General features: G+C 52.9%; 2 pseudogenes; both read left to right on the top strand.

The window, feature by feature from the left end:
• The first annotated feature begins 413 nt into the window (after positions 1-413).
• On the top strand, positions 414-19,497 carry LOC144485611 (uncharacterized; annotated as a pseudogene).
• LOC144485637 (5S ribosomal RNA) lies at positions 11,416-11,524 on the top strand (annotated as a pseudogene).
• Positions 19,498-21,912: the final 2,415 nt, after the last annotated feature.

The raw sequence follows: 21,912 nt of genomic DNA, 5'->3' as shown, positions 1-21,912 counted from the left end.
CAAGACATTCCAACTCCTGTATTCAGTGTTCTGACCGATGAAACCAGGCATGCCGAATGCCTTCTTCACCATTCTGTCCACCTGTGACTCCATTTTCAAGGAGCTATGAACATGTACCCCAAGATCTCTTTGTTCTGTAACTCTCCCCAACGCCCTACCATTAACTGAGTAAGTCCTGCCCTGGATCAATCTACCAAAATGCATCACCTCGCATTTGTCTAAGTTAAACTCCACCCGCAAGTGGTTCTGATGTTACAGAAAAATAACTTGGCAATAATAGTCAATTACAGCAAATCAGAAACCAGGAATGTTTCTAATCCTTCATTGACGGACATATTCGCCAATTAAATCCTAGCTTTTCACCCTTTCGCATTCGATGAAAAATTGACTCCTGCAAATCTTTTATTTGCATAGCATATCCCCATATCTCGCCTTTGGTATTTGTTATGGAGAAATCTGGCCTTGCTCACCCTCTGGTGAAGGCCGAAAAGCAGAATGTTCTGGGGCCTACGCAGGTGAAGATTAGCCTGTTCATGCTGAAATAGCAGACACTGACTCCTTTGAAGGTCTGCAAGCCGAAAAACATTTTCACTAGCTGTTAAAGAGAAGGCAGGAAACTTTAATCTGAGCATTTCCACATAGTCAGCACTGCTTCGTGCATGTGTTAGAGTGGGCCAAGGCTGAGGCAGCTGTCGTATATATATTTATAGAGAGAGAATAGACTAACATTTCGAGTCTGGATGACCCTTTGTCAGAACTCTGATGAAGGGCCATCCAGACTTAAAATGTTGGCTCCATTCTCTCTCCACAGATGCTGTCAGACCTGCTGACATTTTCCAGCATTTTCTGTTTTTGTTTCAGATTCCAGCATCCGCAATATTTTGCTTTTATCTGTATTTATATATCCAAATGTGCTATGTTAACAAAATGGACAGTTACTAACCGAAACATAAAGCATCATGTGATTTAGCTGACTTGACCATATTCCTATAGTTATTCAGTCATTAAAGACACAGTCATGGAGCATTAAACTTGCCGAGCAGGGCCCCTTGTATCAGCACACAGGCAGCTGCTTTGTGAGACTGCGAGCAGAACAGACAAGTCAGAGATAAGAGTGTCCTGAGAAGAGAGATTCATTGTGAAGGATCAGGGACAGTTGATAAGATGTAGGAATTCTATGATTCTAATGAACATTCTTTCCTCTCTCATTTCCCAAAAGCTGTAAATCTCCATCCCACACACTCTCCCTCCATTCTCACTCTGCTGTATCTAATATTCACACTCCCAATTCTCCTGAAGGTGCTGATTGAGGCTGATTAACAGATCCATGCTCACTGCTTCCTGTTCTGGACACAGAAATCATAAGAAACAGGAGCTGCAGTTGGCCATTCAGCCCATCGAACTGCCTCAACCATTCATTGAGAATTGGCTGATCTACCACAGCATCATTTCCCACGCTATCCCCCAGATAGAGAGAGAATAGAGCCAATGTTTCGAGTCTGGAGAGAGGAAAGAATGTTCCATAGAAACTAGAATTGTGTGTTCTGAATTTCTATCCTGCACTGACACTGATGACCTCTGTAAACTTGTTTTACAGGATACTGAAAGAGGAATCACAGGCTGAAATCTCAAACGTTGTGTCTAGATCTGACAGAGTCATATTCCATGGGACCTGAATATCATCGGCCTTTGAATCGAGGAGAAATGGTTGTCCGGCCTGATGACTTGAAAAGATTTCAAACATCAGTGTGACTGGAAAAGTGCCAACACACTGCCAGACTGGAGTGAGTGTGTTCCAGTGCACTGAGCTTGAACCAGTTACACAGCCTGAATAAATATCACACCATTCACAGCGGGGGTGGGGGGACTGTTCTGTGTGTGGACGAGTCTTCAACTGAAGAGAGAGGCAAGGACACCTGCACCATGGAGAAACCATGGAAATGTGGGGACTGTGGGAAGAGATACAGATACCCATCTGATCTGGAAGCTCATCGGCGCAGCCACACTGGGGAGAGGCCATTTACTTGCTCTCACTGTGCGAAGGGATTCAGTCAGTTATCCAGCCTGCGGACACACCAGCGAGTTCACACTGGGGAGAGGCCATTCACCTGCTCTCAGTGTGAGAAGGGATTCACTGATTTATCCACCCTGCGGACACACCAGCGAGTTCACACTGGGGAGAGGCCGTTCACCTGCTCTCAGTGTGGGAAGGGGTTCAGTCGATTATCCAGCCTGCAGAGACACCAACGAGCTCACACTGGGGAGACACCATTCACCTGTTCTCAGTGTGGGAAGGAATTCACTCGGTCATCCAGCCTGCAGACACACCAGCGAGTTCACACTGGGGAGAGACCGTTCACCTGCTCTCAGTGTGGGGAGGGATTCACTCGGTCATCCAGCCTGCGGACACACCAGCGAGTTCACACTGGGGAGAGGCCATTCACCTGCTCTCAGTGTGAGAAGGGATTCACTGATTTATCCACCCTGCAGAGACACCAGCGAGTTCACACTGGGGAGAGACCGTTCACCTGCTCTCAGTGTGGGAAGGGATTCACTGATTTATCCACCCTGCGGAGACACCAGCGAGTTCACACTGGGGAGTGGCCGTTCACCTGCTCTATGTGTGGGAAGGGGTTCAGTCAATTAGCTAAGCTGGAGACCCACCAGCGTGTTCACACTGGGGAGAGACCATTCACCTGCTCTCAGTGTGAGAAGGGATTCACTAGTTTATTCACCCTGCGGAGTCACCAGCGAGTTCACACTGGGGAGAGGCCGTTCACCTGCTCTCAGTGTGGGAAGGGATTCAGAGTTTCATCCCAGCTGCTGAGACACCAACAAGTTCACAAGTGATTCCAGGGGTTGGATTCTGCTGTTATTGTTTCTGCTCTCAATTACAGGATTTCTGTAATTGATTTCTGTACTTTCTGTAATCTATTGTTTCTGCTCTCAATTACATCCAGGATTGCATTTTGTTCATTCTCACAGTTGGTCAATGGGGAGGGTCGGAGGGTTTCTTTCTGCTGGACTGGCCGGTCTCATGACTTTGCCTCCAGTGGGCTGATGCTCTTTGAGTCTTGTTGCAAATACCTGGTTTCAGATTTCACAAGGATCACAGAGTGACAGGGTGTTAGGAAGTTCAGAGATATTTCGTCAGCATTTCTGTTTGAAACCTTCCAATGCCCATCCAATTTCCTTTGTAATTGTTTATTGTCTCCACTTCCTCCACCCTCGTAGGCAGCGAGTACCAGGTCATTACCCTTCGCTGCATCAAAATATTCTTCCTCACATCCCCCCTTCCTCTCTGACCCAAAACCATAAATCTGTGACCCCCTCATCCTTGTCCTGTCAGCTAATGGGAACAGCTTTTCTTTGTCCACCTTATCTAAACCTGTCAGAATCTTGTCCACCTCTATCAAATCTCCCCTCAACCTCCTTTGCTCCAAGGGGAAGAGCCCCAGCCTGACATTGACAATAAAGAACAAACTCTCAGAATATGTTAATACCTGAAATCAAATGGGAATGTTGAATTTCTGTTTTAAAGAAATCATGAATATATTGTCCTGTACAATAAAGGGATTTGAATAACTCAGCTTGGGTGCAGTTGAATGAAATGTATCAATCTGGTATCCACCCACAGTCCCGAGGAAGTGTGGAATGTGTAGCTGAAAATCCCTCCCTAACAGCACTGTGGGTGTACCTACACCTCAGGCATGATAGCAGTTCAGGAAGGCAGTGTTGGTGCTGATCGTGGGCGAGGCAGCGACAAACAGCCACATGTCCTGTTATAATTGTAAGTTTCAATCTGAAGCTCATTGGACAACTTCCGCATTGAGCAGCCCCGCCCCCACCCTATGTTCCCCCTCCCCCTGCACCTCTCCAGCCACGGTTTCCAGGCAACCAGCTGGCGGTTCCGGCCAGAGCGAGAAGCCGCGCGGTGACTGCGCATGTCCAAGGGAGAGGGGAAGATGCGCGTGTTCGGGGGAACCAACCTTTTGACCTGCAGGCTGAGGTGTTGGCCAATGGAAAGTTGGAGGACCGGAAGTTCACTGGTCCTCCAGCCAATCAGAGCGCCCCCATTGTCTGAATGCGGAAGTGGACAATGAGCTTGTTCAGCTGCTCATTCCTGCCCAGCAAAGTTGCTGCTGCTGCTCTCTCTCAATGAAGATTGAGCTTCAGACGGCCTGAGACGTGCCTCCTCTCGGACAACACCCAGTTTTGTTTCCGGGGTGAGGTGGATTCGTGTTCGCCCGTGGAGCGGAGGGCCCCGGGTCGGAACCGGGCGGAAACTTTGGGAGGGAGGTGAGCTGCTGCCTGTTGCCTGGCCTGCCTGTCGCCTGACCTGCCTGCCTGTCCTGCCTGTTGCCTGGCCTGCCGCCTGGCCTGCCTGCCGCCTGGCCTGCTTACCTGCCTGCCTGCCGTCTGGCCTGCTTACCTGCCTGCCTGCCGTCTGGCCTGCTTACCTGCCTGCCTGCCGTCTGGCCTGCTTACCTGCCTGCCGTCTGGCCTGCTTACCTGCCTGCCTGCCGTCTGGCCTGCTTACCTGCCTGCCTGCCGTCTGGCCTGCTTACCTGCCTGCCTGCCGTCTGGCCTGCTTACCTGCCTGCCTGCCGTCTGGCCTGCTTACCTGCCTGCCTGCCGTCTGGCCTGCTTACCTGCCTGCCTGCCGTCTGGCCTGCTTACCTGCCTGCCTGCCGTCTGGCCTGCTTACCTGCCTGCCTGCCGTCTGGCCTGCTTACCTACCTGCCTGCCTGCCGTCTGGACTGCCTGCCTGCCGTCTGGGCTGCCTGCCGTCTGGACTGCCTGCTTGCCTGCCATCCGGCCTCTGGAGGGTGTGCTCTCCCCGGGGGGAGGGAGGAAGAGAGGACAGAGAGTAACTGGAGGAGAAGGGGGGGGGGGCGAAGGCGTTTGGACTGTCTCTTCTCCATCTGCAGTGGGGGGGGTGAAGACCTTTTTTCCTAATTCCCCTACCCACTGCTGCTGTCCCCAAGATTGGTGCACCCTCCCCTTTTTCCCTCCTGACTGGGGCACCGGCCTTGTGCCTCATCTCCCTCCCACTGCTCTGACCTCCTCTCTCCCTCTCTCACTCCGGGGAGAGAACACCTACACCCCTACCCACCTACCCCACCCTCCCTTATTTTTCCCTCCACATATACGCCCTGCCGTGCATCTGGGCAGTCTCGGGGTGGGCGTAGCACTTCCCCTGATACAATGGCGACATCACCAGCGTCGCCGGTGGCAGGGCCTTCTCGGCCCACCTATGCGGGCGTGGCGGCTGCCAGAGCCCCCGCCGCTCCCAAGGCCCTGCCGCCATTCTCCCTAATCACGCGGCAGCTCGGGGTGAAGTGCTACGCCCACCCCGACATGTCTATCGAGGCCTGCGTTAAGGCAATGGCTGGGGTTGTCGGCCCCTCAGCCATTGTCGCGGCCTCAAAGATGTACGGCCGGGCCGTATTCTTCCTGAAGGCCGAGCGGGCGGTTCGCCTCGCCCTGGAAAAGGGGCTCACGGTGGGCGGGACGTTCCTGGCGGTGGACCCTTTGGAGGCCACCGCCCACAAGATAGTAATATCGAACGTCCCGCCCTTCCTACCGAGTGAGCTCCTCCTCCCCCACCTCCATCTACTGGGGGAGGTCAGGTCCGGGGTGCAGCCGATCCCGCTCGGCCTTCGGGACCCCTCCCTCCGCCATATTTACTCCTTCCGGCGCCAGGTTTTTGTCCGCCTGGCCCGGGAGGAGGAACTGGAGGGAGGGTTCAATGTCCCCCACGAGGGGACCACGTACCGGGTCTTTTGGTCCGCGGACGGTGTGCGGTGCCATGCCTGTAAGGAGGCGGGGCACGTGAGAAAAAACTGCCCCGTCTCCAAGGCCGCCGACCACCAACCCAAGGCGGCCGCAGCTGGCACCGCAGCCCCCTCTCCCCCCAAGCGAGTACCATCTGCCCCCCCGCGAGGGGAGGCCACGCCGGCAGCAGCTGCCACCTCAGCTGCCGGCGGGGGGGGAGCGGAGCCCCCGCGCGGCCAAAAGGCCCATAAGGGACCTACAAAAAAGAAGGGGGGTACCGGAACCCCGGCCCCCAGGGAAAACACCCCAACCACCCCGGCAGCCGGCTCGGGGACCGCCTCAGTCTCCACCTGCGCCCCCCCCCCACCACCACCATCTGCCGGGCCCGTGGGCTCTCCGGGGCCTAGTGCTGGGTCCGGCGCCCGGGATCATGGGCCCGAGCATGGGGGGGTAAGCGACCCCGAGCCGGCAAAACTGGCGACGCCACCACCTCGGGGGGAAGTGACGGGAGAGCAGGGGGGGCGCGGCAAGGCGAAGAGGGGCGGAGGGCGAGGGGCCTCGCCTGCCCGAGGGCAGGTTAACAAAAAGAGGCGGGGCCCCTCGGGCACCGTAGAGTTCGAGGTCTGCGTGCCCCTCCCCCCTTGTGAGTCATCTCCTGCCGTGCCCCCACCTGTCTTTGTGCCTTGTCCCCAGAAAAAAGGGTGCAAGGCACCCTGTAAATCCAAGCATGTGTTGCCTCAGTCCCCCGGCGAGGAGTCTCCGGGGCCGGGTGGCAGCGGGGTCCCCACGGTTCCGTTCCACCCGGCCGGTTACAACCCGGAGTTCTTCTTCAGTCTGTCGGGGGACTGGGGCGACACTCCAATGTTCATGTCCTCGTGCGGCGGCGGCGAAGAGACGATCCACTCGTCCTCTCCGTCCCGACCTTGGACGCTGGACATCCCCAACCTCAGTCCGAAGGATACACCGGACCTGGGGGGTGTCCAAGCGTCTGGGGCGGGGGGGGGGCTGGGCCGCCGTCGCACGGGGGCCCGCAATCCGGGAAAGGTGAGCCCGGGGGGAACCCCTCCTCCACCGATCCTGGGGGTGGGATCGGGGAGGGGCTAGGGCTAGTTGGTGGCTCCGTGCCGCCCGCCGTACGTCCTGCGGCGGGGGACTCGGAGTCGAGGGGCGACCGCCCTGAGGAGGTCAGCGGCTCGGTGGAGGGCACGGGGACACTTTCAGAGTCTGCCCAGAGCGAGGCGGGGGACTCCCTCGTGCCCCCCACCGAGTCGTCCCTCATCCCCTCCAAGGACCTCAGGGTCTTTATCCGTAACCATTCCGGTCGCTCCGACATAATCCGGCTAGCCCTCGGCCGCTGGCCGGACCTGGCGCAGCTCGTCCGGTCCGTGAAGGCATGCTCGCATGCCTCCGCGGGCCTGGAGAAAATAGAGCGGCGCTGGGTACTGCGGTTCCTCCACAGGCTCGAAAAGGTGGGGGGTGGACTGGTGAGAATTGCGCCAGCGCCCCCCCCACACACCTAGTTAAGTGGTGACGGTGGCACAAAGCTGCTGACATGAAGGTGACCATTGCCAGCCTCAACATCAACGGCAGCAGTGGGCCACACCGCAGGTTCCAGAACTTCTCGGTCCTCCGTGACGGGAAGTATGCGGTGTGTTTCCTGCAGGAAACCCACACCGTTCCGGGAGACGAAGCCCAATGGCTCCTGGAGTGGCGAGGGGGGGTCTACATGAGCCACCTCACGCTCGCTTCTTGCGGGGTGGCTATCTTGTTGGCCCCGCATTATAAGCCGGAGATCTTGGGGGTCAAGGAGCCGGTGCCAGGCCGGTTGCTGCACTTGACGGTCCGTGAGGGGGGCGTGGTCATTCACTTGCTGAATGTCTACGCCCCGACCGCTGGACCGCAGCAAACGACTTTCTACGAGAAAGTGTCCGCTCACATCGACACCATCGCGGGGGGCGAATGCATTATCCTCGGGGGAGATTTCAACTGCATCCTCGAGGCACGGGACCGCACCGGCCCCTGGCTGCGCACTCCGGCGGTGGTGAAGTTGCGGGACCTGATCGGGTCCCACGACTTGGTGGACGTCTGGAGACATCTCCATCCTGGCTCCAGCGCCTTCACTTTCGTGAGGCCTGGAGTCGGAGCGTCCAGGCTCGACCGCCTTTACATTTCGAAGGCGCACGTGTCCGGCGTGTCCTCGGTCTCCATGCGGCCGGTGTCGAGCACGGACCACAGCCTGGTGTGGGCGGACTTTGCGCCGTCTCGCATCCGGCGGGGGTCCGCGTACTGGCACTTTAACAACACGCTGCTGGAGGACGAGCGCTTCCTGGACTCGTTCCGTCGATTCTGGGCCGGCTGGAGAAGGAAGCGGGGAGGCTTCCCCTCCTTGAGGCTCTGGTGGGATGTGGGCAAGACTCACGTCCGTACCTTCTGTCAGGGGTACGCGAGGGGGTCGACAAAGAGGCGGAAATCCAGGCTCGAGGAGTTGGAGAAGGAGGTGCTCGACCTGGAGGCACGTCTCAGTCGGCCTGACGCGGACCCGGCCCTGCGTTCGGAGTACAGGGAGAAGAAGGACGCGCTGCGGGACCTGCAGCTTGCCAGGTCTCGCGGCGCGTACGTGAGGTCGCGGCTCCAGTTCCAGGTGGACCTGGACCGCGGCTCCCCCTTCTTCTACTCGCTGGAAAGAGGGCGGGCTAACCGTCAGCAGCTCCTTACGCTGCTGGCCGACGACGGTTCCCCCGTCTCGGATCCGGAGGGCATCCGGGCCATTGCCCGGGAGTATTACACCTCGCTCTTCTCTCCGGATCCGTCCAGCGAGGATGCCCGCAGACTTCTGTGGGAGGACCTGCCGCAGGTCGGCCCGGAGGGCGTCGGCAGGCTCGAGGCCCCTACCACCATGGCCGAGCTGACCGGCGCCCTAAATGGCCTCAGCCGGGGCAAGGCCCCTGGGCTGGACGGGCTGACAGTAGAGTTCTTCAGGGCGTTCTGGGACGTCCTGGGGAGCGACTACGCGGGGGTCCTGGGGGAGAGCGTCGCTACCGGGGAGATGCCCCTTTCGTGGCGCAGGGCCGTCATTGCCCTGCTGCCCAAGAAGGGGGATCTCCACCTGCTCAAGAACTGGCGCCCGGTCTCCCTCCTCAGCACGGATTATAAAATCTTTGCCAGGGCTATGGCTTCACGCCTTGGATCCGTGCTGGACCACTTGATCCACCCTGACCAGTCCTACACGGTCCCGGGCCGTTGCATACATGACAATCTCCACCTGGTCCGGGACCTAATCCATCACACCCAGAGGGCTGGTCTGTCGGGCGCCTTCTTGTCATTAGATCAGGAGAAGGCGTTCGACAGGGTGGAGCACGAGTATTTACTCGGGACTCTGCGGGCATTCGGGTTCGGGACGCATTTTGTCGCCCGGATCCGATTACTGTACTCTGCCGCAGAGTGTCTGATTAAGGTTAACGGGTCCCTGACGGCGCCCCTTCGCTTCGGGAGAGGAGTACGGCAGGGCTGCCCCTTGTCCGGCCAACTGTATTCCGTATGCGTGGAGCCATTCCTGCGCCTCTTGCGGAGGAGGTTGTCAGGTTTGGTCCTGCGCGGACCGGACGTAGGGGTGGTCCTGTCAGCTTACGCCGACGACGTGCTCCTCATGTTCACGGACCCGGCTGACCTGCGGAGGATGCGAGAATGCCAGGCGGTGTACTCCGCCGCGTCCTCCGCCAGGATCAACTGGGCCAAGTGCTCCGGACTCCTTGTCGGTCCTTGGGAGACGGACCCCCTTCCGGAGGAGCTCAGGCCTTTCACCTGGAGCAGGACCAACCTCCTCTACTTGGGGGCCCATCTCTGCCCAGCCGAGGAATCCTGGCCGGCGAACTGGCGGGAGCTGGAGGCCAAAGTCTCCGCCCGCCTGGGTCGCTGGACAGGACTGCTCCGAGTGCTGTCCTACGGGGCGCGAGCTCGCGTCATAAACCAGCTGGTCGCCTCCATGCTGTGGTACCGGCTGGTCCCTTTGACCCCTCCCCCTGGCTTTGTCACCGATATCCAGAGAACCCTCGTGCGGTTCTTCTGGGGCAATCGACTGCACTGGGTCCCTGCTGCGGTCCTGTATCTCCCGCTTGAGGAGGGCGGACAAGGTCTGGTGTGCCTCCGCACTCAGATAGCGACCTTCCGCCTCCAGGCCCTGCAGAGGTACCTTTACGTTGAGCCCCCTCCACAGTGGTGTGCCATGGCGACGTATTTCTTCCGCCAGTGGCACGGCCTCAATTATGACGTGCAGCTCCTGCATATCGAACTGGGGCGTGCTCCGACCGCCCTGCAGGAGTTGCCCGTCTTTTACCAGGACCTCCTCACTGTCTGGAACAAGGTCGCCTCGCGACGCAGCTCTCCCCCGTCAGGAGTAGCGGCTCTTGTGCGAGAGCCGCTGCTCAGGAATCCGCTCCTCCAGCCGTATAACTTCAGGTGGCTGGCGGAGAGGGGGGCTGTGGACGCCGGGGTGACCAGAATCGGGGACGTGCTCGATGGCGGAGGAGCGGGCTGGATGAGTCCCCGCGTGCTGGCTGAGCGCGCGGGGACGTCCGTCCGGCGCGCGGCCAAAGCCATCCTAGACCTTAGGACAGTCGTGCTCGGCCCCGAAACTGCACGCAAACTTGAGACGGCACAGGCGTGCGGTGGGATCCCGCCCGAGCGTTCCCCTGTTCGGGCGGAATTCCACATTGGCCCAAAGCCTCAGCCCCCTCCCCTGGGTGAGGTGCCCCACAGCCTGAGCCGCCTCGCGGAAATGCCCTCCGTGCCTTTTTCTACCGCGCGGAGGCGTTTCCTGTGCGGGCTGCTGCTGCACACCTTCCACTACCGCCTCCTCGCCTGTCGCCCGGATACACCTTGGCGGGCCTTGTTGCCGCCGGGCGGCGGAGGTCCCCGCTGGAGGTCCCTCTACGGAGGGATCTCCCCCAATTACGTCGGGGACCTGGGGTGGAGGGTGATGCATGCAGCAGTTCCGCACAACCGTAGGATTCACTGGTTCACGGGCTCCGAAGACTGCCCTTTCTGTGGCCTTGTGGAGTCCGTGGACCATGTCTATGTTGAGTGTCTCAGGCTGCACTCCCTTTATGTTTTCCTGAAGAATCTTTTATTGATGTTTTGTTTGCACTTCAGTCCCACGCTCCTGATCGACGGACACCCGGTGCGGAGAGGGGAGGGTCGGGATGGCGACCTCCTCGTGAACCTGCTCCTGGGCCTGGCGAAACGCGCCATTTACCGGTCCAGGCAGCGGGCGATCGAGGGGGCCGTCCATCCTGACTGTCTTCCCCTCTACCGCGGCTACGTTCGCGGCCAGGTGTCCCTGGAGAGGGAGCATGCGGTGTCCACGGGCGAGGTTGACGCTTTCCGCGCCCGCTGGGCACCGCAGGGGTTGGGGTGCATTATTGACCCTAATAACCACATTTTAATTTGATGTTTTTAAGTTTCCTTTGCATTTTGATTTCTGTTCGGGCTGTTCCCCCTCCTTTTTGGGGAGCTGCCCCTTTTACTTTGTCCTGATTTAATTTGAGTTTGTTTACTTGGTTTGACCTAAAAAGAGGTCTCTCTCTGAATGAAGATTGAGCTTCAGACACAGACTCAAGGAAGTGAAAAGAATCAGCCAATGCCTACGACCATACTAGTCTGAAAACGCCTGATCTCGGAAGCTAAGCAGACTCAGGCCTGGTTAGTAGTTGAATGGAAGACCTCCTGGGAATACCAGGTGTAGTAGACTTTAGGGTGGCATGGTGGCACAGTGGTTAGCACTGCTGCCTCACAACGTCAGGGACTCGGGTTCGATTCCTGGTTTGGGTCACTGTCTGTGTGGAGTTTGCATGTTCTCCCCATGTCTGCGTGGGTTTCCTCCGGGTACTCCGGTTTCCTCCCACAGTCCAAAAGATGTGTGGGTCAGGTGGATTGGCCATGTTAAATTGACCCTTTGTGCCAGGGGGACAAGTTAGGTTAAATGCACAGGGGTACGGGGATAGGGCCTGGGTGGGATTGTGGTTGGTGCAGACTCGATGGGCCGAATGGCCTCCTTCTACACTATAGGATTGTATGATTCTATGAAGTGAATCCAGAGAGGGTGCAGACTCTGGAAAGGTTGGCCCAGCTCTCTCTCTCTCTCTCTCCCTCTCTTAAAGACATTGACATTCTTTGCTCCCTCAGCTTGACACATTGATTTGTCTGGTTAAGAGGATGTTCTCTTTCCTAATGTTCAGAATTAAAGGGCTGCTTTCCCCAGGAGATGGCTGACATTTAAGGGGACAGTAAGTTAATATAGGACAGAGATATATCTCGTGATTTTTTTTGTCACAGATTCGATAAATTATTTATGGTTCTGCAATGAAGTAATTTATTCTTATTTATATTCTTGTAATATTGTACTGTACCTATGTTATATACTTCCAGTTATAGAGTCATTCCAGCAAAGGGGTCCTTTCAGCCACACAAGTCCGTCCTGACTCTTGGTAAAAGTCTCTTAGTTCTGGAAGCAGTGAGCATGGATCTGTCAATCAGCCTCAATCAGCACCTTCAGGGGAATTGGGAGGGTGAATATTAGATACAGCAGAGTGAGAATGGAGGGAGAGTGTGTGGGATGGAGATTCACAGCTTTTGGGGAATGAGAGAGGAAAGAATGTTCCATAGAAACTAGAATTGTCTGTTCTGAATTTCTATCTTGTACTGACAGTGGTGAATTTTGTAAACTCCTTTTACAGGATATCCGAAGGTGAAGATTTGCAGGCAGAAATGTCAAACCAAATGTCACACTAAGATCTCACAAATTCACTCTATTTATCGGAACCTGAATATCATCAGTCTTTCAATTTAGGAGGAGAAATTTTTGTCTGTTCTGTCTTTTTCAGGAGATCTTAAATATCAGTGTGCCTGGAAAAGCACTGAAACACACACACACCTGAGTGAGCGTGTTCCAGTGCACGGACTGTGGAAAGAGCTTTAACACAGTTGAACAAACATTGCACCATTCACATCAGGGAGAGAAATTAATTGTGTTCTGTGTGTGGACGAGCCTCAGTAGATCGTGAAACCAGCAGAGTCACAAGGACACCCGCACCATGGAGAAACGGTGGAAATGTGGGACTGTGAGAAGGGATTCAATTACCCATCAAAGCTGGAAACGCATCGACGCAGAAACACTGGGGAGAGGCCATTCACCTGCTCTCAGTGTGGGAAGGGATTTAGCCAATTCTCCCTTCTGCTTACACACCAGCGAGTTCACACCGGGGAGAGGCCGTTCGCCTGTTCTGAGTGTGGGAAGGGATTTAGTGATTTATCCACACTGCTGAGACATCAGCGAATTCACAATGGGGAGAGTCCATTCACCTGCTCTGACTGTGGGAAGGGATTCATTCAATCATCCCGTCTGCTGGCACACCAGCGAGTTCACACTGGGGAGAAGCCATTCACCTGCCCTGTTTGTGGAAAAATTTTCAGTAATTCATCCACGCTACTGACGCACCAGCGAGTTCACACTGGAGACAGACCGTTCAATTGCTCTGACTGTGGAAAGGGATTCATTCAGTCATCCCACTTGCTGACACACCAGCGGGTCCACACAGGGGAAAAGCCATTCACCTGCTCTGAGTGTGGGAGAGGATTCAGTGATTCATCAAACCTGCTGACACACCAGCAAGTTCACACTGAGAAGAAACCATTCAACTGCTGTGTGTGTGGAACGGGATTCAAACATTCAGCAACCGTGATGAAACACCAGTGAGTTCACACGGGGGAGAGGCCGTTCACCTGCTCCATGTGTGGGAAGGGATTCACATTGTTATGCAACTTGCAGAGACATGTGATGGGTTTGATGCTGGTGAGAAAGGGGGGAGGGTCAGGTAGAACAAAGAGAAAGTCAGGGATTGGTTAGAGGGCGGGTGGAGATTAAATGACAAAAATGTCCCGGAACCCAAGGCAAAGGGAGAGGTAATGGTTGTAATAAAGAAACAATAAGAAGTTTTAACAACAGCAGGTTAAAGTCCAAGAGGAACCTGGTGTTGTTAAAACTCTTACTGTGTTTACCCCAGTCCAACGCCGACATCTCCACATCGTAAAGAAACAAAGCATTGGCCCAGAGTAAGTGTGAATGGTAGAATAAAGGACAGCTCTGTCTGGAAGCAAAAAAACATGAAAACAAGATGCAAACTGACACTCAGCAAATAAAAAACAAATCCAAATGGAGGAGAGAGTTCAGGGTGTGAAGTTGTTGAACTCAACGTTGAGTCCAGAAGGCTGTAAAGTGCCTCATCGGAAGATGAGGGGCTGTTTGTCCAGCTTGTGTTGGGCTTCTCCGGAACATTGCAGCAGGCCGAGGACAGAAATGTGAGCGTGAGAGCAAGGTGGTGAATTCTAATGGCAAGCGGAAGGTCAGGGTCATGCTTGTGGACTGAGCGGAGGTGTTCCACAAAGAGGGCAAGGAACAGGCTACAGATGAATTAAAGAGAACCCATTTGTGTCCAGAACATTGTGAACATCCTTTTACTCTGGTTGTCTTTGATCCTCAAGTCATTTTCTGTTTGTTTTAACCATGTTCTGTTTCATTAATAAACTTTTATCAGCAAATTTTGATTTTTCTGGACTTTTCCTGATGAGATTGATGCACTTTAGGGAAAGTGGGTGAGAGGGGTTGGCAGGCTCTTTAACAGAAAGTGAATCCCTCTGAGATAATTGGCAAAGGAGCCAGAGGGGGAGATGGGATTTTATTTTATTGTTTGACACAACAAGTTGTTCTGATTTGCCTGAAAGCAGATTCAATAGTTTCCCTCCAAAGGAAGAAGACTGGAAAGGGAAGAATTTGCAGGGCTGTGGGAAAGAACAGAGCAGTTGGATGAATCAGAGAGTTCTTTCAAAGAGATAGCAGGGGCACGATGGGCTGAATGGACTCCTCCTGCAGCCTGTCAATCTCAGCCTCCTGCTTTTGTGCAGGTTAAAAGGGACAGATTTCAGTGCAGCCTCTTCCCTGTATCTGTATTTAAAGAGACAGGTTTCTCTTTAGCTGAGTGACCGATATAACAATTGGTTGGAGGCCCTTTTCCCACTCAGTCCTCCAGCACCTTCCTGTCTCTCTATTAGTGCGATCCCCAGAGCAGCTTCCCAACTGGGGCGCAGGCCTCGTTATTCTCAGCTAAATTCAGCCCACAGCTCTGTCGCCTGGCTCTCACTGACACCAGCAAGAGAGAGACAGAAAGGTGCCCCAGGCTCAAATGGGAAATTGAAACTCGGGTCTTTAAATTAACTGTTAGGGTCTCTGTAATGATCAATAATTTTAAAAAATGAATTCTAAACCCAGTGAGTAAATTAAAGAATCACACGACAAAACTTCAAGTTTATGGTGTTTACTCCAACTGGAAGCAACAATGAACAAAGAACAAAGAAAATTACAGCACAGGAATAGGCCCTTCGGCCCTCCAAGCCTGCACCGACCATGACTAAACACTTTTTTGTCGGGAACATTGCCCTTAAACTGTAAAATTGAACTTTGCCCTTTCGCTCTTAACACAATCAAATATCCCAGTCAATGGTTATATTTTATGCTGTCTTGGAATTTTGACCCACAATTCTCCAAGAATGAGTCCAAATTGATTCTTCACTCCCCGAGGTTTTACTTCCATTGTTTTCCTTTTCTCGTCCGGCAACCTTTAATCCCAGAACTATCATTCAAAATGATGGTTCCCCAGGGCATTTTCCCACCAACATAAGCCAGACGAATCTTCCACATTTGTTTCACAATTCACAGGAATTTGTAACCAACATTCGACATAGGAACATAAGTCGGCCATTTGGCCCTTTGAGTCTGCTCCCCCATTTATTTAGATCATGGCTGATCTGTTTGTGTTGCGTTCCACATTCTCGTTAATAGAGAAAGCTTAACATTAACAATTGAACAGACTTCTCTCTATCCCTCTCAGACCAGGACATGAAGTGACCGCTCCAAAAACATGGATAACTTGTAAAACTAACAGCTCTCAACACCTCTCTGTAAACATCTCTCCCTCCACCTCTCTCTACCAAATTGCCTTCTCAAGACCACTTTTTTATATTTTTAAAATGTCGAAAGCCCACCTTAGCCCCCCATAAATCTTGAATTATAAACTATAATAGACGTGAGTTTACTGGGCGATTTATAAACAAATCAACTGTCTGTTGAACTTTTCTACAGAACGGAAAGGGGTGGGGAGTGAGCAGAATAAACTTGGCCCACAATTACTTCACACAAATTTAAAAACTTCCCTAACAACAAAACAAACTTAATTCTAAACTTAATCTATTAATTGTTTTGTTATATTCCTCAACCTAATTATTTTAATTAATCAGTTTTTGTTAGGGATGGGTAACTTCTGTTCTTTATAAACTGGTTCACTCATTTTGTTTATTCTACATGGGCTCGGAGAATCAGAACCCAGACTTTATCATCCTTATCCTTTTTATCCTTTTGCCACCACTCCCTCTGTTTTGTGGGAGGGTCGTGGGGATTCCAATCAGACCGAATCAAATTATCATAAAAGTAAAATACTGCGGATACTGGAATCTGAAGCAAAAACAGAAAATGCTGGAAGGTCTCAGCAGGTCTGACAGCATCTGTGGAGAGAGAATAGAGCCAATGTTTCGAGTCTGGATGACCCTTCATAAGAGCTCTTATGAAATGTCAACCAAACACGAAACATTGGCTCTATTATCATTTTATCGATAAGTTTCTTGTTCTTAGTTTCCAAATGGCAGGTAAGAGACCTGTCCAGTCCCCACTCAAGTTCTGATTTTTCACTGGCCGTGCTTGGGTAGGATTATAACCGTTAGAATCTACACTCAGAGATCTGCTTTTCAGTCCAGTGCTACTTGGAGTGTACCGTCACTTCACCAACTATCAGGTCACAAGTCTCTCTCAGTTCTCATCACAAATTTATGATAAAATAATTTAAACAATTCCTGAGAACGCATCTTCACTTCTTAGTCAGCTTCCTATCACCGTTTGTTGATTGGTCAGACCCCCTTTTTACAAATTTGGGTATCTCAGCCACTGAACACCAGCCGGTCCTGGAATAAGTTTAATTCTAACTCATTCTGTGTAAATATTCTCACCAGGTCCTCTGTCGGGGCCCTGCTAAGCAGCTTTAATGGTCCGTGATTGCAGAAACTGAGCAGTCACAGGAATGTGGTCAAAATAGTCCAGTCCCAGAATGCCTCACATTCAATCTGCAGTCCTTCAATTATAACAGAATATGTGGCTGTCTGTAGCTGCCTCGGCCGTGGTCAACCCCAACACTGCCTTCCTGAACTGCTACAATGCCTGAGGTGTAAGTACACCCACAGTGCTGTTAGGGAGCGATTTCCAGCGACACATTCCAGACTTTCACTGGACTGTAGGTGGATACCAGATTGATATATTCCATTCAACCACACCTAAGGTGAGTTATTCCAATTTCTTTATTGTCCAGGACAAGATATTCACAATATCTTTAAAACAGAAATTAAACATTCCCATTTCATTTCAGGTATTAACATATTCTGTTAGTTTGTTCTTTATTGTCAATGTCAGGCTGGGGTTGTTCCCCTTGGAGCAAAGGAGGTTGAGGGGAGATTTGATAGAGGTGGACAAGATTCTGACAGGTTTAGATAAGGTGGACAAAGAAAAACTGTTCCCATTAGCTGACAGGACAAGGACGAGGGGGGCACAGATTTAAGGTTTTGGATCAGAGATGCAGTGGGGGGATGTGAGGAAGAATATTTTGATGCAGCGAATGGTAATGACCTGGAACTCGCTGCCTACGAGGGTGGAGGAAGTGGAGACAATAAACAATTACAAAGGAAATTGGATGGGTGTTTGGGGGGTTTCAAACAGAAATAGTGACTCTTAACTTCCTCACACCCTGTCACTCTGTGATCCTTGTGAAATCTGAAACCAGGTATTCGCAACAAGGCTCAAAGAGCATCAGCCCACTGGAGGCAAAGTCATGAGACCGGCCAGTCCAGCAGAAAGAAACCCTTCGACCCTCCCCATCGACCAACTGTGAAAATGAACAAAATGCAGTCCTGGATGTAATTGAGAGCAGAAACAATGACAGCAGAATCCAACCCCTGGAATCACTCGTGAACTTGTTGATGTTTCAGCAGCTGGGATGAAACTATGAATCCCCTCCCACACTGAGAGCAGGTGAACGGCCTCTCCCCAGTGTGAACTCGCTGGTGTCTCTGCAAGTCTGAAGACTGAATGAATCCCTTCCCACACTGAGAGCAGGTGAATGGCCTCTCCCCAGTATGAACTCGCTGGTGTCTCCGCCGTTCAGAATACAAAGCAAATTCCTTTCCACACTCAGTGCAGATATACGGCCTCTCCCCAGTGTGAACTCGCTGGTGTGAATGCAGGTGGGATGATTGACTGTAATTCTTCCCACACTGAGAGCAGGTGAATGGTTTCTCCCCAGTGTGAACTCGCTGGTGTTGCTTCAGGTGGCCTGACTCAGTGAATCCCTTCCCACACTGAGAGCAGATGAATGGTCTCTCCCCAGTGTGGCTGCGCCGATGAGCTTCCAGCTCTGATGGGGCTCTGTATCTCTTCCCACAGTCCGCACATTTCCATGGTTTCTCCATGGCTCAGATGGACAATCAATTATAGCTCCATCCACACACACAACACGGGTAGAGTCTCTTCCCTTTAGGAATGGTGTGATATTTATTCAGGCTGTGTAACTGGTTAAACCTCTTTATTCAGTGCACTGGAATACTCTCACTTGAGTGTGGCAGTGTGTTGGTGCTTTTCCAGACTTACTGGTGTTTGAAATCTTTTCAAATCGGCAGACTGGACAACCATTCCTCCTTCTAGACTCAAGGCTGATGATATTCAGGTTCAAAGGAATTTGACTCTATCAGATCTGGACATGACGTTTGAGATTATCGTCTGTGATTCCTCTTTCAATATCTTGTAATATCCTCCTCCTAGATTCAAAGGCCGATGTTAAGGTCCCGATGAATTGGGAGACTCTGTCAAATGTTGACTTTTGTCTGTAAATCCTCACCTTCTGATATCCTGTAAAAGGAGTTTACAAAAGAAATCAGAGTCAGTACTGGATAGAAATTCAGAACAGACAATTCTAGTTTCTATTGAATATTCTTTCCTTTCTCATTCCCCAAAAGCTGTAAATCTCCATCCCACACACTCTCCCTCAATTCTCACTCTGCTGTATCTAATAGTCACTCTCCCAATTCTCCTGAAGGGACCAATTCTTGCTGACCAACAGATCCATGCTCACCGATTTTATGTGTTAACTGGACTAAAAAACCCATGTACTACACAGTATTGTGTTACTGGATATATGGGGGATGAGCGGAAGAACTTGATTTAAGCAGCATGTGGAAGTGGAGATAGATGGCACCAGAAGGAAATAAACTGGCAAATTTACTTGCAATGGGGATATGGAGGAGTGACTGGGACTGACTGAATGTAACCAGGACTTGAAAATTATGAGAGGCCGAGAAAGGGTAAAAAGGACTGACATGTTTCCCATAGTGGAGGAGCGATTAACAGGCATAACACTGAAAATGTCAGAGGTCAAGAGTCTGCTGAAGGGTCAACCAGACTTGAAATGTTGGCTCCATTCTCTCGCCACTGATGCTGTCAGATCTGCTGAGATTTTCCAGCATTTTCTGTGTTTTTTCCAGATTGCAGCATCCGCAGATATTTTGCTTTTTGCATAAATTTTAAAAGTGACTGGTAGACGGTTTACAGGGGGCAAGAGGAAAAACCTTTTCTCCCAGAGGGAGGTCAGCATCTCAAATGCAGCCTAAGTTGAGATGAACCTGAAACGAGAGTCGACATGGACTTGTATTACTGAATGAACTCCTTCTGTGCTGTAATGACCAAGACTGGAAATGTGTAACATATCTATAGAACTATATTACAAAACCAGACAAAATAAATGTGTTGCATTACAGAACCATAAATAATATATTTAATCTGTCCCAAATAATAACACTAGACATATCTCTGTGCTATATTAATTTATTGTCCCCTTAAATGTCAGTCACCTCCTGGGGAAACCTGCCCTTTAATTGTGAACATTCGGAAAGAGACCATGCTTTTAGCCAGACAAATAAATGTGTCAAGCTGAGGGAGCAAAGGATGTCAATGTCTTTAAGAGAGAGAGACCTGGGCCAACCTTTCCAGAGTCTGCAGCCTCCCTGGATTCACTTCCTTTCCCTTCAGTTGCTGCAAGTCCCCAATTTCCCCCAGAATGAGAAAATAAATGGAAAGGGAGAGAAAAGAAAATGTTTTACTCACAGATGCTGAAGACAGGAGGAAGTTTGAGTCTGTCTGTACTCAATCTTCGTTCAGAGAGACCTCCTTTTAGGTCAAACCAAGTAAACAAACTCAAATTAAATCAGGACAAAGTAAAAGGGGCAGCTCCCCAAAAAGGAGGGGGAACAGCCCGAACAGAAATCAAAATGCAAAGGAAACTTAAAAACATCAAATTAAAATGTGATTATCAGGGTCAATAATGCACCCCAACCCCTGCGGTGCCCAGCGGGCGCGGAAAGCGTCAACCTCGCCCGTGGACACCGCATGCTCCCTCTCCAGGGACACCTGGCCGCGAACGTAGCCGCGGTAGAGGGGAAGACAGTCAGGATGGACGGCCCCCTCGATCACCCGCTGCCTGGACCGGTAAATGGCGCGTTTCGCCAGGCCCAGGAGCAGGTTCACGAGGAGGTCGCCATCCCGACCCTCCCCTCTCCGCACCGGGTGTCCGTAGATCAGGAGCGTGGGACTGAAGTGTAAACAAAACATCAATAAAAGGTTCTTCAGGAAAACATAAAGGGAGTGCAGCCTAAGACACTCAACATAGACATGGTCCACGGACTCCACAAGGCCACAGAAAGGGCAGTCTTCGGAGCCCGTGAACCAGTGAATCCTACGGTTGTGCGGAACTGCTGCATGCATCACCCTCCACCCCAGGTCCCCGACGTAATTGGGGGAGATCCCTCCGTAGAGGGACCTCCAGCGGGGACCTCCGCCGCCCGGCGGCAACAAGGCCCGCCAAGGTGTATCCGGGCGACAGGCGAGGAGGCGGTAGTGGAGGGTGTGCAGCAGCAGCCCGCACAGGAAACGCCTCCGCGCGGTAGAAAAAGGCACGGAGGGCATTTCCGCGAGGCGGCTCAGGCTGTGGGGCACCTCACCCAGGGGAGGGGGCTGAGGCTTTGGGCCAATGTGGAATTCCGCCCGAACAGGGGAACGCTCGGGCGGGATCCCACCGCACGCCTGCGCCGTCTCAAGTTTGCGTGCAGTTTCGGGGCCGAGCACGACCGTCCTAAGGTCTAGGATGGCTTTGGCCGCGCGCCGGACGGACGTCCCCGCGCGCTCAGCCAGCACGCGGGGACTCATCCAGCTCGCTCCTCTGCCATCGAGCACGTCCCCGATTCTGGTCACCCCGGCGTCCACAGCCCCCCTCTCCGCCAGCCACCTGAAGTTATACGGCTGGAGGAGCGGATTCCTGAGCAGCGGCTCTCGCACGAGAGCCGCTACTCCTGACGGGGGAGAGCTGCGTCGCGAGGCGACCTTGTTCCAGACAGTGAGGAGGTCCTGGTAAAAGACGGGCAACTCCTGCAGGGCGGTCGAAGCACGCCCCAGTTCGATATGCAGGAGCTGCACGTCATAATTGAGGCCGTGCCACTGGCGGAAGAAATACGTCGCCATGGCACACCACTGTGGAGGGGGCTCAACGTAAAGGTACCTCTGCAGGGCCTGGAGGCGGAAGGTCGCTATCTGAGTGCGGAGGCACACCAGACCTTGTCCGCCCTCCTCAAGCGGGAGATACAGGACCGCAGCAGGGACCCAGTGCAGTCGATTGCCCCAGGAGAACCGCACGAGGGTTCTCTGGATATCGGTGACAAAGCCAGGGGGAGGGGTCAAAGGGACCAGCCGGTACCACAGCATGGAGGCGACCAGCTGGTTTATGACGCGAGCTCGCGCCCCGTAGGACAGCACTCGGAGCAGTCCTGTCCAGCGACCCAGGCGGGCGGAGACTTTGGCCTCCAGCTCCCGCCAGTTCGCCGGCCAGGATTCCTCGGCTGGGCAGAGATGGGCCCCCAAGTAGAGGAGGTTGGTCCTGCTCCAGG

The sequence above is a fragment of the Mustelus asterias genome, unplaced genomic scaffold (genome assembly GCF_964213995.1).
Source record: "Mustelus asterias unplaced genomic scaffold, sMusAst1.hap1.1 HAP1_SCAFFOLD_201, whole genome shotgun sequence".
Lineage (NCBI taxonomy): Eukaryota > Metazoa > Chordata > Chondrichthyes > Carcharhiniformes > Triakidae > Mustelus > Mustelus asterias.
This window is presented reverse-complemented; position numbering and strand designations above follow the sequence as displayed.